The sequence below is a fragment of the Mustelus asterias genome, unplaced genomic scaffold (genome assembly GCF_964213995.1).
Source record: "Mustelus asterias unplaced genomic scaffold, sMusAst1.hap1.1 HAP1_SCAFFOLD_42, whole genome shotgun sequence".
NCBI classification, from domain to species: domain Eukaryota; kingdom Metazoa; phylum Chordata; class Chondrichthyes; order Carcharhiniformes; family Triakidae; genus Mustelus; species Mustelus asterias.
Genome location: NW_027590119.1, coordinates 1,284,532 through 1,299,189, shown reverse-complemented (window position 1 = coordinate 1,299,189; position 14,658 = coordinate 1,284,532). Strand labels below are relative to the sequence as shown.

General features: G+C 47.5%; 4 protein-coding genes and 1 long non-coding RNA gene across 6 annotated transcripts in view; 3 read left to right on the top strand and 2 right to left on the bottom strand.

Annotated features, from left to right (window-relative positions):
- Window positions 1-14,658, top strand: part of LOC144482803 (uncharacterized) — a 327,339-nt gene that overhangs the window by 31,450 nt on the left and 281,231 nt on the right. The gene's annotated exons all lie outside the window — the stretch shown is intronic.
- Window positions 1-14,658, bottom strand: part of LOC144482781 (ER membrane protein complex subunit 4-like) — a 174,157-nt gene that overhangs the window by 55,813 nt on the left and 103,686 nt on the right. The gene's annotated exons all lie outside the window — the stretch shown is intronic.
- The window catches only part of LOC144482778 (uncharacterized), a 298,466-nt gene that overhangs the window by 190,288 nt on the left and 93,520 nt on the right, over window positions 1-14,658 (top strand). The gene's annotated exons all lie outside the window — the stretch shown is intronic.
- Window positions 1-14,658, top strand: part of LOC144482712 (uncharacterized) — a 210,368-nt gene that overhangs the window by 102,678 nt on the left and 93,032 nt on the right. The gene's annotated exons all lie outside the window — the stretch shown is intronic.
- Window positions 6-14,658, bottom strand: part of LOC144482813 (uncharacterized) — an 80,061-nt gene continuing 65,408 nt past the window's right edge. Inside the window, exon 3 of the long non-coding RNA XR_013495962.1 lies at window positions 6-109. This is a non-coding gene — a long non-coding RNA (uncharacterized LOC144482813). The remainder of the gene's footprint in view (window positions 110-14,658) is intronic.

Sequence of the window (14,658 nt, the reverse complement as noted above, 5' to 3'; positions counted from 1 at the left end):
TCTCCTTCTGGAGTCAAAGTCCGATGATATTGAGGTCCCAAGGAATATGACTCTGTCAGATCTAGACGTGACGTTTGAGATTTCAGCCTGTGATTCCTCTTTCAATATCCTGTAAAATGAGTTTCCAAAAGTTATCAGTGTCAGTACAGGATAGAAATTCAGAACAGGCAATTTCTATGGAACATTCTTTCCTCTCTCATTCAGAGGGTGGGTTCTCCCCCGTACATGCGCAGCTTCCCTCTCCCTCGCACATTTTGCAGTCCCGGGCCGGGGGGAGGGGGAGATCACCGAGAGGCTTCTCACTCTGGCTGGAGCCGCCAGCCGGTTGCCTGGAAACCTTGGCTCGATGTGGTGTAGGGGGAGGGGGAACAATGGGTGGGGGCGGGGCTCCCGGGTCCGCGCGCCCAGGCCTGAGCACTGGAACCCGGAGGCGTCACCGCGGAGCAGAGTGATTTCTATTGGCTGATTCAGGCAGGGCTCTATCGTGGCATCACAATGCGTAAGTTGTCCAATGAGCTTCAGAGTGAAACTTCACTCTCATAGAAATCATAGAAACCCTACAGGGCAGAAGGAGGCCATTCGGCCCATCGAGTCTGCACCGACCACAATCCCACCCACATATTTACCCACTAATCCCTCTAACCTACGCATCCCAGGACTCTAAGGGGCAATTTTTAACCTGGCCAATCAACCTAACCCGCACATCTTTGGACTGTGGGAGAAAACCGGAGCACCCGGAGGAAACCCACGCAGACACGAGGAGAATGTGCAAACTCCACACAGACAGTGACCCGAGCCGGGAATCGAACCCGGGACCCTGGAGCTGTGAAGCAGCAGTGCTAACCACTGTGCTACCGTGCCGCTCCGATCACATTCCATTGTGACGTCACACCCTCACCCAGTCCATTGTGACGTCACACCCTCACGCATTCCATTGTGACGTCACACTATCACCCATTGCATTGTGACGTCACACCCTCACCCATTCCATTGTGACGTCACACTATCACCCATTGCATTGTGACGTCACACTCCGACCCATTCCATTGTGACATCACACCCTCACCCATTCCATTGTGACGTCACACCCTTACTCTTTCCATTGTGACGTCAGGGCTTCACTCTCCGATCACAATCCCTGCCGGCCTCCCACATGCAGCCTCAATGGCGGCAGTCAGCCCGGGTCTAACACTAAAAGCTGCCGCTCCATTTGGTACAAAGGGGGGGACCGGGAAGTTCATTTCCGGGATTCGGGTTTGAACAACATGTTTACAGAGTCTCTCCATCCACCCGCCACATTTATCATTCCCCGCGCGCCGCCCTCTACCTCGTATTGATCTCGCTTCCAAACTAAAACCGGCCGTTCGTCCGTCGCCATTACCCGCACTGCGCATGCTTCAGGTCCCGCCCCTTATTCACTCCGATTGGCTGGAGGACCAGCCGCTCCTGCTCAGTCCTCCAGCCCCGCCCCCTCTTCCTATTGGTCCGGAGCTGCCGTCAATCAGTCCCCGGGCATTGTGATGTGGAGCATGCGCAGTGTCATTGCTGTCCTTGGCGCTTGTTTGTCCCGGAGAAGCGGAGTCAGCGTTAGGCGGTGGCTGGGAGGATTTGGAAACACTTTGTGGATCCGCAAACCCTTCAGAATCATTGTCAGCTCCCTGGTTTGCAGCTGCGGGGCTTCTCCCTCCCTCCCTCCCGGGAACAGGCCCAGGTTAACGGCCCCATCCTGGCTCAGCCACTGGAGGATGGTTCACATCAGAGGATGGGGGAGGGGGACAATAAATAAGAGGTTACACTTTGGCCTCAAATCAATGAGGACTCTGATCTCTGGGAAGGAAGGAAACCCTGGGAGGTGGGCGGGGAGGATTCACAAACACCCGCTGGAGGCCCCAACACCCCCAATAAGACCCATTGGTTTTATTGTCAGTCTGCAGACAGGAGCTGGAGAACTGAACCCAGACAGAGGAGTGGGAGGGAGAAAACTGGGAGTGGAGGGAAGAAATGGTAGAGATGTTGAGATGGGTTTGGATTTCAGCCCAGGGAGGAGGTAGAGTGTGTGGGACGGGGATTTATAGAGTTGGGGGAACAAGAGAGGAAAATATGTTCCAGAGAAACTATGAATTGTCTGTTCAGAATTTTCATCCTGCACTGACAGTGATGGTATTGGTAAACTGTTTTTGCAGGGTATTATGAAGCAGGATTTACAGATGTGAAACTCGAACCAAACTTCACATCAAGATCTGTTTCAGTGATTTGATTAATCAGAAACTGAATATCGTCAGCCTTTGTCTCCAGAAGGAGAAATGTTTATTCTGTCTGCGGGCAAAGATTTCAAATATCAGTGTGACTGAAAAAGCACCGAGACACACACACACCTGAGGGTTTCCAATGTGCTGAATGTGGAAAGTGGTTTAACAAGTCTGAAAAACAATCACATCATTCTCAGTGAGTAGTGACCCGACACATATTCTGTGTGCACGAGGCTTCAACTCATCATCCAATCTGGAGTCACACGAGGACACCCGCTCCACAGAGAAACCATTGAAATGTGGGGACTGTGGGAGGAGATTCAATTACCCGTCCGAATTGGATATTCATCGTCGTATTCCCACTGGAGAGAGGCCGTTCACCTGCTCTGAGTGTGGGAAAGGATTTGCTTACTCATCCAGCCTCTATACACACCGGCGTGTTCACACTGGTGAGAGGCCGTTCGCCTGCCTCGAATGTGGGAGGGGATGTCATGCTTTATCAAGCCTCCTGATTCACCGGCAGGTTCACTCCGATCAGAGACTGTTTCAGTGTTCTGATTGTGAGAAAAGCTTTAAAAGCACAAAGGACCTCCTGAGACACCAGCGCACTCACATGGCGGTGAGACCGTTCACCTGCTCAGTGTGTGGGAAGGGATTCACTCAGTCATCCCACCTTCTGACACACCAACTTGTTCACACTGATCGGAGACCATTTCAATGTTCTGACTGTGAGAAGAGGTTTAAAAGTAAAAATGATTTACAAGTCCATCAGCGCACTCACACTGGGGAGAAGCCATTCACCTGCTCCGTGTGTGAGAGGAGATTCGGACGTTTATCCCAGCTGCAAACACACCAGCGAGTTCACTCTGATAAGAGACCATTTCAGTGTTCTGACTGTGAGAAGAGCTTTAAAAGTAAACAGGATTTGGTGACACACCAGCGAGTTCACACTGGGGAGAAACCGTTCACCTGCTCGGTGTGTGGGATGGGTTTCACCCATTCATCCCACCGTCTGAGACACGAGCGAATTCACACTGGGGAGAAACCCTTCACTTGCTCCACATGTGGGAAACGATTCACTCAGCCACCCCAGCTCATTGCACATCAACTGGTCCACACTGATCAGAGACCTTTTAAATGTTCTGAGTGTGAGAAGAGTTTTAAAAGCACTAAGGACCTGCTGAGACACCAGCAGGTTCACACGGGAGAGAGATCATTCACCTGCTCCGTATGTGGGAAGAGATTTGCTCGGTCAGCCAATCTGCTGAGACACCAGCAAGTTCACAAGTCACTGCAGGGGTTGGATTCTGCCGTTGCTGCTAATCCCATGCAGGACTGAATCATGTTCATTTATTTATTTATCTATCTATTATTGAAGTAATTAATAAGTAATCCAATGCAGGACTGAATCATGTTCATTTATTTATTTATCTATCTATTATTGAAGTAATTAATAAGCAATCCCATGCAGGACTGAATCATGTTCATTTATTTATCTATCTATTATTTAAGTAATTAGTAAATAAATAATCCCATGCAGGACTGAATCATGTTCATTCTGTTATTAAGGAGACTGGGGTGGGTCACAGATAATCTCTGTGCAATCAGGCAGAGTCAACATGGTTTTGTGCAAGGGAAATCATGTTAATTGGTGTATTGGATTTCTTTGAGGAAGTAACAAGCAATGTGGATAAAGTGGAACCTGTGGATGTGGTGTATTTAGATTTCCAGAAGGCATTTGACACGGTGCCACGTCAAAGTTTACCACACAAAATAAGAATTCGTAGCATAAGGCATGACATATTAGCATCCCATCCACTTTGATTCTTTATATTAGCATGGATAGAGGATTGATCAGCTAATAGGAAACAGGAGGGAGAAATGAGTCATTTTTGGGATGGCAAAGTGGAGTGCCACAGGGATCAGTGCTGGGGCCTCAACTATTGACAAACTATTTTCATGATGTGGATGACTGACAGGGTCAAAATTTATTGATGACACAAAGTTAGGAAGAAAAGTGAGATGTGAATGACCATAACAAGCCTGTAAAGCGATATAGATAGGGTCAGTGAGTGGGTAAAAAGTTGGCAGCTGGAACAAGATTTTTGAATAATGTGAACTTGTCCACTTTGGCAGGAAGGATGGAAAAGCAGTTGATTATTTAAACAGAGAGAGATTGCAGAACTTTGAGGTACAGAGGGATCTGGGTGTCCTGGTACTGTAATCAGGAAAAGTAGTGTGTGGACACAGCAAATGATTGGAAAGGTAAATGAATTGTTGTTTATTGCAGGGATGTTTTGCTACATTTGTTCAGGGTATTGGTGAGACCACATCTAGAGCACGGTGTATAGTTTTGGTCTCTTTACGTAAGAGAGGACTTGTGTGAGAAGTAGCTCGGAGAAGGTTTACTTGACTGATTCCTGGGATGAGGGAGTTATCATATGATGAAAGGTTGGACATGTTCGGCCTGTATCTATTGGGGTTTAGAAGAATCAGAGAGGATCTGATTGAAACTTATAAAATTCAGAGGGGACTTGACAGAGTGGATGTTGATTGTAGAGAGAGGAGAACTAGAGGCACAGTTTAAAAATAAGGGATCTCCCATTTAAGACTGGGATGAGGAGAAACCTTTTCTCTCAGAGGGTTGTTACAGTGTGGAATTCTCTTCCACAGAGAGTGGTGGAAGCTGACTCACTGAATATTCTGAAGTCTGAATTTAATAGATTCTTGATTGACAAGAGTGTGAAAGGGTATGAGGGGTAAGAAGGAAAGTGGAGTTGAAGCTACAATCACATCAGCCAGGATCCTATTGAATAGTGGAGCAGGTTCGAGGGGCCGAGTGGCCTTCTCCTGCTCCTAATTCACATGTTCCCATTGTGAGAGTTGGAGTTTGTTTCTGTTGATGATAATTTCCCATAAAACTGAGCTGCAGCTTAATCTACAGAATAGAACCAAATAAATCTTGATGATCTGATCAGCCAGGGTCTAACTGAATGACAGAGCAGACTGGAAGGGCTGAACAACCTGCTCCAGTTCCTGTGTAGTTTCTCCCCAGGCTTCTCCCACTCTCTAACTCTGCTCCAGTGCTGGTTTCTGATGAAGTCTCTTCTCCCCAGGTCTCCCATCACTTTCCATTCATCAGCTGGTGTCTGAGTCCAAGTTTACCAGGAACAGGAGGAGATCATTTATCCCCCCCGAGCCTGTTCTGTCATTCACTGAGCTCAGGACTGATCTGAGTCCTAACTCCATTTACCCAGATATTGTTTTAATCTTGACTTCCCCAGTCTGTTACAACGTGATTTAAAAATAACTTTCATCTCCATCAGATCGTTAATGTAGGAGAGTGTCCCAAGGTGAATCTCAGAAACATTAACTGACAAATCAGACAACTGACACTGAGTCAAAGAAGGGGATGTTAGGAGGGCTGACTAAAGACTTGGTGCAGTGTAAAGGGTTCATGTTAAATTTGTAAATATTCTACACAGTGATGATTGATCAGATGATAAGAGCATGCTGAGAGATGGTTCTCTGTGAAGCCTCGTGCTGAGCCTTGTACTGTACTTAGTTTGAAGAATGTGCAATTAAAGGTTACGTTTATCAACAGCCTTGCCTCCAGCAGTCTCTGTAGATTCTGACCAATTTCCTTCTTCACTTGATCTGAACCCACAAGGCTGTGTTCTCAGGCCCCTTCTATACTCCTGATACACCTATGACTGTGCGGCCAAATTCCCCTCCAATTTGATTTTCAAGTTTGCTGCCGAAACCACCATAGTGGGTCGGGTCTCAAACAATGACGGGACAGAGTACAGGAATGAGATGGAGAATCTGGTGAACTGGTGTGGTGACAATCTCTCCCTCAATGTCAACAAAACGAAGGAGATTGTCATCAACTTCAGGAAGCATAGAGGAGAACGTGCCCCCGTCTACATCAATGGGGACGAAGTAGAAAGAGTCGAGAGCTTCAATTTTTTAAGTGTCCAGATCACCAACAACCTGTCCTGGTCCCCTCATGCCGACAGTATAGAACAAAGAAAATTACAGCACAGGAACAGGCCCTTTGGCCCTTCAAGCCTGCACTGACCATGCTGCCCGACTTAACTAAAACCCCCTACCCTTCCAGAGACCATATCTCTCTATTCCCATCCTATTCATGTACTTGTCAAGATGCCCCTTAAAAGTCACGACCATATCCGCTTCCACTACCTCCCCCGGCAACGATTTCCAGGTATCCACTACTCTCTGTGTAAAAAATCTGCCTCTTACATCTCCTTTAAACCTTGCCCCTCACACCTTAAACCTATGCCCCCTAGTAATTGACTTAGTTAAGGAAGCCCACCAATGCCTCTACTTTCTTGGAAGACTAAGGAAATTTGGCCTGTCAGCTACTACTCCCACCAACTTTTACAGGTGCACCACAGAAAGCTTTTTTTCTGGTTGCATCACAGTTTGGTCTGGGGCTCCTGCTCTGACCAAGACCGCAAAAAACTACAAAAGGTCATGAAATCCATCACGCAAACCGGTCCCATCCATTGACTCTGACTACACTTCCCGCTGCCTCGGCAAAGTAGCCAGCATAATTAAGGACCCCATGCACACCAGACATTCTCTCTTTCACCTTCTTCCATCGGGAAAAAGATACAAAAGTTTGAGATCACATACCAACCGAGTCATGAACAACTTCTTTCCTGCTGCTGTCAGACTCTTGAATGGACTTCCCTTGCATTAAGTTGATCTTTCTCCACACACTAGCTATGACTGTAGCACTACATTCTGCACTCTGTCGTTTCCTTCCCTATGAACGGTATGCTTTGTCTATATAACGTGCAAGAAACAATACTTTTCAGTGCATGTTAATACATGTGACAATAATAAATCAAATCAAATCAAACCTGTCATAATGGTGTTCACCTCTGTCAGATCTCCCCTCCACCTCCTTCATTCCAAGTAGAACAACTCCAGCTTCTCGAACCTAACCTTGGAGTTCTGGTAAGTCTTGAAGAAGGGAAAGGGTTAATGTTTTTTTTGTACTCAATGTATTTTGTGCCTAAAAGGTTGAACTTTGTATCTGGAATGTATCATAAACATATTGTTTACTTGTGGCGAGTCATCCCTTTGTTTATATTGCTCCTGGTAGTAGCATAAGCCATTTGTTCATGTCTTTCATCTTTTACTTTAGTATAAGCCATTTGTTCATGGTTCCCTCGCTTGTTTATATCATTCTGATAAAACGGACAGTTAACTATAGATATTAGGGGGTAAGTCTTTCTTTCCCGTGGGCTTGTCTATGATTTAAACAGAGGAAGCAGCGACCAAATGGTAGAGTGCGAGAATGGCCGTTTGAAGGAGAACTCCCACTGGGACAGTTGCACTCAGTCACTCAGTCACTTCAAGTGAAACGCTGCGGGAAGAGCAGGGGACCAGAGATGACACCTTGACTGCAACGACCAGGAGAATTGTGCTTTATGACCCAAGGATACCAGATGGTCTCTAACCATGATCCAAAGACTATCAGAAGCTGTTAAAGGAACTATAATTTAAGATCAAGGACTGTTAACTGGACTTTGCTTTATGGCTTGTATTGGGAACCCTGATGTATAAATATCCATGTTTCTTGTGTTCAGAGAGAACTCTGGCTTCCGCTTTCAAGGGGTCAGGTTCTCCCATAAGCTTATGAAAATAAAGCCTGACTGTATTTTTGACTCATATCAGCCTATAGAGGTATAATTTCCGACTTCAGTCTCCTCTGCACCTTCTCAAGGACCATCCCATCCTTCCTGAAGTGTGCTGACTGGATATGAACACAATACTCACATTGTGGTTTAAACAGTGCTTTATAAAGTTTCAGCGTAACAACCTGCTTTTAACACAATGGCCCTATTGAAAACCAATGTATTATCTAAATGTGCAATCATAGAATCCTACAGTGCAGGAGGCGGCCTTTTGGCCCATCGAGTCTTCACTGACCACAATCCCACCTAGGCCCTATCCCCATAACCCCTTGCATTTACAATAGTTAGTCCCCCTGATACTAAGGGGTAATTTAGCATGGCCAATCCATGCAGCCCGCACACCTTTGGACTGTGGGAGGAAACCAGAGCATCCAGAGGAAACCCACGCAGACACGGGGAGAATGTGCAAACTCCACACAGACAGTAACCCAAGCCAGGAATCAAACCCGGGTCCCTGGCGCTGTGATGCAGCAGTGGTAACCACTGTGCCACCATGCTGCCCTAATCAGTTTGCTTTATTTCTTTGATATTCAGTGTAGACGGGTTGTGGTGTAACCCTGTGTGTGGAGCCTGTCTCATGGTGATCATAGAAATCATAGAAACCCCACAGTGCAGAAGGAGACCATTCAGCCTATCGAGTCTGCACCGACCACAATCCCACCCAGGCCCTACCCCCACATATTTTACCTGCTAATCCCTCTAACCTACGCATCTCAGGACTCTAAGGGGCAATTTTTAACCTGGCCAATCAACCTAACCCGCACATCTTTGGACTGTGGGAGGAAACCGGAGCACCCGGAGGAAACCCACGCAGACACGAGGAGAATGTGCAAACTCCACACAGACAGTGACCCAAGCCGGGAATCGAACCCGGGACCCTGGAGCTGTGAAGCAGCAGTGCTAACCACTGTGCTACCGTGCCGCCCCATGATAACATGGAACATCGAGGGAGATAGAAGAACCCAGACTAAAGAATATCTGAAGAACTGCACTGAACTGCATTGTGGGTTCAAAATGCAATGCATGCTGGTCAATGTAGTCAAGTCGCCGCCTTGCCGGAATTAGCAATGTCTGCAAAATGAGTTAACGTGTGCAGGAGAACTGGCCTCAAACTGTGAGAATGATGTGTTTGTTTGAGGAAAGAAAGATGTCTGTAGCAGCTTGGGGGCTGATTACAGTGTCAGGTAACACAGTGGAGTCAGGCTGGCTCTATTCCTTCAAGCATAACCGTGTAAGAGGCCCAGGACAGAAGAACAAGGGATGTCAATGAAATTCAATCGGCTAAAAACAGATTCTACCTGATTTTTTATTCATTTACAGCTCACAACTGTCCTGAGTTAGAAAATGTGGGCATCACTGGCTGCACCAGCATTTATTGCCCATCCCTAATTGGCCTTGAGAAAGTGGTGGTGAGCTGCCCTCCTGAATCACTGCAGTCCCTGTGGTTTACACCTACACTGTCCCTGTGGTGTACACCTACACTGTCCCTGTGGTTTACACCTACACTGTCCCTGTGGTGTACACCTACACTGTCCCTGTGGTTTACACCTACACTGTCCCTGTGCTGTACACCTACACTGTCCCTGTGGTTTACACCTACACTGTCCCTGTGCTGTACACCTACACTGTCCCTGTGGTTTACACCTACACTGTCCCTGTGGTTTACACCTACACTGTCCCTGTGGTTTACACCTACACTGTCCCTGTGGTGTACACCTACACTGTCCCTGTGGTTTACACCTACACTGTCCCTGTGCTGTACACCTACACTGTCCCTGTGGTGTACACCTACACTGTCCCTGTGCTGTACACCTACACTGTCCCTGTGGTGTACACCTACACGGTCCCTGTGGTGTACACCTACACTGTCCCTGTGGTGTACACCTACACTGTCCCTGTGGTGTACACCTACACTGTCCCTGTGGTGTACACCTACACTGTCCCTGTGCTGTACACCTACACTGTCCCTGTGCTGTACACCTACACTGTCCCTGTGGTGTACACCTACACTGTCCCTGTGGTTTACACCTACACTGTCCCTGTGGTGTACACCTACACTGTCCCTGTGCTGTACACCTACACTGTCCCTGTGCTGTACACCTACACTGTCCCTGTGGTGTACACCTACACTGTCCCTGTGGTTTACACCTACACTGTCCCTGTGGTTTACACCTACACTGTCACTGTGGTTTACACCTACACTGTCCCTGTGGTGTACACCTACACTGTCCCTGTGGTGTACACCTACACTGTCCCTGTGGTTTACACCTACACTGTCCCTGTGGTTTACACCTACACTGTCCCTGTGGTTTACACCTACACTGTCCCTGTGTTTTACACCTACACTGTCCCTGTGGTGTACACCTACACTGTCCCTGTGGTGTACACCGACACTGTCCCTGTGGTTTACACCTACACTGTCCCTGTGCTGTACACCTACACTGTCCCTGTGCTGTACACCTACACTGTCCCTGTGGTTTACACCTACACTGTCCCTGTGGTGTACACCTACACTCTCCCTGTGGTGTACACCTACACTGTCCCTGTGGTTTACACCTACACTGTCCCTGTGGTGTACACCTACACTGTCCCTGTGGTGTACACCTACACTGTCCCTGTGGTTTACACCTACACTGTCCCTGTGGTTTACACCTACACTGTCCCTGTGGTGTACACCTACACTGTCCCTGTGGTTTACACCTACACTGTCCCTGTGGTGTACACCTACACTGTCCCTGTGGTGTACACCTACACTGTCCCTGTGGTTTACACCTACACTGTCCCTGTGGTTTACACCTACACTGTCCCTGTGGTTTACACCTACACTGTCCCTGTGGTGTACACCTACACTGTCCCTGTGGTTTACACCTACACTGTCCCTGTGGTGTACACCTACACTGTCCCTGTGGTTTACACCTACACTGTCCCTGTGGTGTACACCTACACTGTCCCTGTGGTGTACACCTACACTGTCCCTGTGGTTTACACCTACACTGTCCCTGTGGTGTACACCTACACTGTCCCTGTGGTTTACACCTACACTGTCCCTGTGCTGTACACCTACACTGTCCCTGTGGTGTACACCGACACTGTCCCTGTGGTTTACACCTACACTGTCCCTGTGGTTTACACCTACACTGTCCCTGTGGTGTACATCTACACTGTCCCTGTGGTGTACACCTGCACTGTCCCTGTGGTTTACACCGACACTGTCCCTGTGGTGTACACCGACACTGTCCCTGTGGTGTACACCTACACTGTCCCTGTGGTGTACACCGACACTGTCCCTGTGGTGTACACCTACACTGTCCCTGTGGTGGACACCTACACTGTCCCTGTGGTTTACACCTACACTGTCCCTGTGATTTACACCTACACTGTCCCTGTGGTGTACACCTACACTGTCCCTGTGGTGTACACCTACACTGTCCCTGTGGTTTACACCTACACTGTCCCTGTGGTGTACACCTACACTGTTGTTAGGGAGGGAGTTTTAGGATGTTGACCCTGTGACAGCGAAGAAACAGCGATATATTTCCAAGTCAATATGGTGAGTGTTACGATCCCAGTTGATATAACTGGACGGGAAGATCCCAGAATGGAACCCTGGTTCAAAAGACTGTAACTTTTACATTTAAAAAAAAAAGCTGAGTCACAGGACTGCCAATTAGCTTTTAACAACAAAATATTTATTAAACACGAAGAGTTTGACTATAATAAAATACTCCTTCACTGACACTTACCTTCACAAATGTACAGATTTCAAGGATAACACAGGTAGAAAATGTCTTATGCTGTAATATTCTCAGTAAACACACAGTCCCTTTAAACCCACAGGTTGACTGTGATCAGACAACCCCCACTCTGAAACTAAGTGGCAGATGCAACTCAATTGATCCACTGTGGATTTCGCCTCAAATTTCCCCTAAAATTATTGTCACATGAGTGTTTCCAAACTCCGCTCTCAAAAAGATACACTTTACAATCTTCTTCCAAACCAATGGATGATGTCACCCAGTGGCAGCATGCAGATGGGAAATAGGAGGGGCCATGGATAAATCCTTGGGAGGCACAAATTCCAAGGACTTTGGAGAGGAAAGGAAGGTTGGAGTTGGGACGGTAGTTTGTGATGATAGTGGGGTCAAGGGTTTTTTTCTTAAGATGGATGATGAGGGTGAATTAGAGGTGAGGGGGACAGTCCCAGAAGAGACAGATCCATTAACAATATCAGATTACATGGAGAAGTTGGGTTATCAGTGCTTTAGTGGGAAAAGGTTAAAGGGAGTTGAAAGCAGGTCTCATGGACAAGATGAATGAGCAGAGAGTTTGAAGGGAAGTAGGAGAGAGACTGGAGAAAGATGTGAGTTCAGAGCTTGGACACGGAGGAGCCTTACAGACAGTCTGGTCCAGTGGGTGAGTGGAAGGGAAGGAAGCAGCTGAGGCAGCTGATCAGATTGTTTCAATCTTAGTGACAAGGAAACTCCATCAGCTCCTCACACTTTGTTGTTGGAGGTGAAGATGGAGGAGACAAGAGAAAGGGAGAGTCCTTCAAAAGGAACTAACTTGTGTTAGAGATATTAGAAAGGCTCGACACAACATGTTTAAATCAAAGACAACATATTTGATTTTTGTCCAGAATATTAGTTTCTATAACTGACCTGAAGTTTATTAACATTAGCAGAAACAGACCCTAATGGACATAGCTCAGTTCTCAATCTGATTGACAACACAATCCAATCTCTGGAGTTAATTGTGAATTCGCTGGTGTCTCAGCAGGTTGGGTGTCTGAGTAAATCCCATCCCACACACAGAACACGTGAATGGTCTCTCCCCGGTGTGAACTCGCTGGTGTGTCAGCAGGTTGGATGACTGAGTGAATCTCTTCCCACAATCATTGCAGATGAACAGCCTCTTCCCAGTGTGAACTCGCTGGTGTCTGAGCAGTGCTGATGATTGAGTGAATCTCTTCCCACACCTAGAGCAAGTGAATGGTCTCTGTCCAGTGTGAACTCACTGGTGTGTCAGCAGGGTGGATTGGTGAGTGAATCCCTGCCCACAGTCAGAGCAGGTGAATGGTCTCTCCCCAGTGTGAATTTGCTGGTGTGTTAACAGCGTGGGTGACTGAGTGAATCCCATCCCACACACAGAGCAGGTGAATGGCCTCTGCCCAGTGAGTGTGCGCTGGTGTGTCAGCAGGGTGGATGACTTCATGAATCCCTTCCCACAGTCCGAGCAGGTGAACGGCCTCTCCCTGGTGTGACCACGCCGATGAGTTTCCAGCTGGGATGGGTAATTGAATCCCTTCCCACAGTCCTCACATTTCCACATCTTGTCCCCATCATGACTGCATTTATGTTTTGACAGGTCAGATGATCGATTGAATCCTTGTCCACACACAGAACACGAGTATGGTTTCTCTCCGCTGTGAACGGTGCTTTTTTCTTCCATGTTTAAAATCTGACAATATTCAGGTTACGATAAATTGGCCGATTGTATCATTCCCTGATGTGATGTTTGGTTTCAGTTTCCCAACTGCAAATCGTCCCCTTCTAAAACCCTGTGAAATTGATTTAAAACAGAAAAAAGGGAGTGAGAGAGACCCACAAAAGCACAAAGGCAGGCTGTGAAATTGAGCTGAATGAATCTGGTCATTTGTGGGGCTGGCACTGGGAAAAAGTGACCATGAAAACTGCTGGATTCAATTGATTCACTCATGTCCTTCAGGGAAACCTGCCAACTTGTCTGGACTCTGCACCCAGGTCCTATCCCCGGAGCGCCACATATCCTGTTACTTCCCGAACCTACACATCTTGGGGCACTAAGGGGCAATTTATCATGGCCAATCCATCTAGCCTGCACGTCATTGGACTGTGAGAGGAAACAGGAGCACCCAGATGAAAACCCACGCAGACACGGGGAGACACAGTCACCCGAGGCTGGAGTTGAACCTGGGTCACTGGAGCTGTGAGGCAGCAGTGCTAACCACTGTGCTCCCCTTTTTCAAAGAACTGTAACCATTTTGTGAAATGTCTTATTTTGTTAAAGACACAGTATGAATACAAATTATCTTCGCTGCCCTGATTTTGTTGTTCTGCTCATCAGTAAGAAATTGGAAGTGAAAGAGTGAAGCAGTTTGATGGACAAGTTGTTCAAATTCTGTCACTGGGAAGAATTTCAAAACATTGCCCCTAACAAACATGGCGGCTACGCATGCGCCCTTCTGTTCCACCTCTTTCTCCAATTCCTCTCCGATCTCCCATCCGCCAAGGAACAGCAGCCGGGCCGGAGCGGGCAAGAGGTGACACCCAGGGGGAGCAGCAGCCGAGAGGGTTACAGCGAACCCTGGTGGACTGGAGGGGAAACAGCAGCAGCACAGTCTCTGCGCAAAGGCTTCCGCAGTTCAGCTGCTCAAAGACTCTGAGAACCTCTTCAAATGTAAACTTCAGCTTCTCACATTCACCTATCCATCCCTTCCTCCATCCATCTCGCCCTCCCTCCATCCATCCCTCTCCCTCCATCCACCCCTCCTTCCATCCATCTCACCATCCCTCCCTCTCTCCATCCATCCTTCCTGATAACAAGAACCATTCACTCTGCACAGCAGTTTCATCCTCATTCCTCCAGTCTGTATTCCAGCCTTCATCACATCCACTCTGCTCCCAGATATTTTAGACCAATAG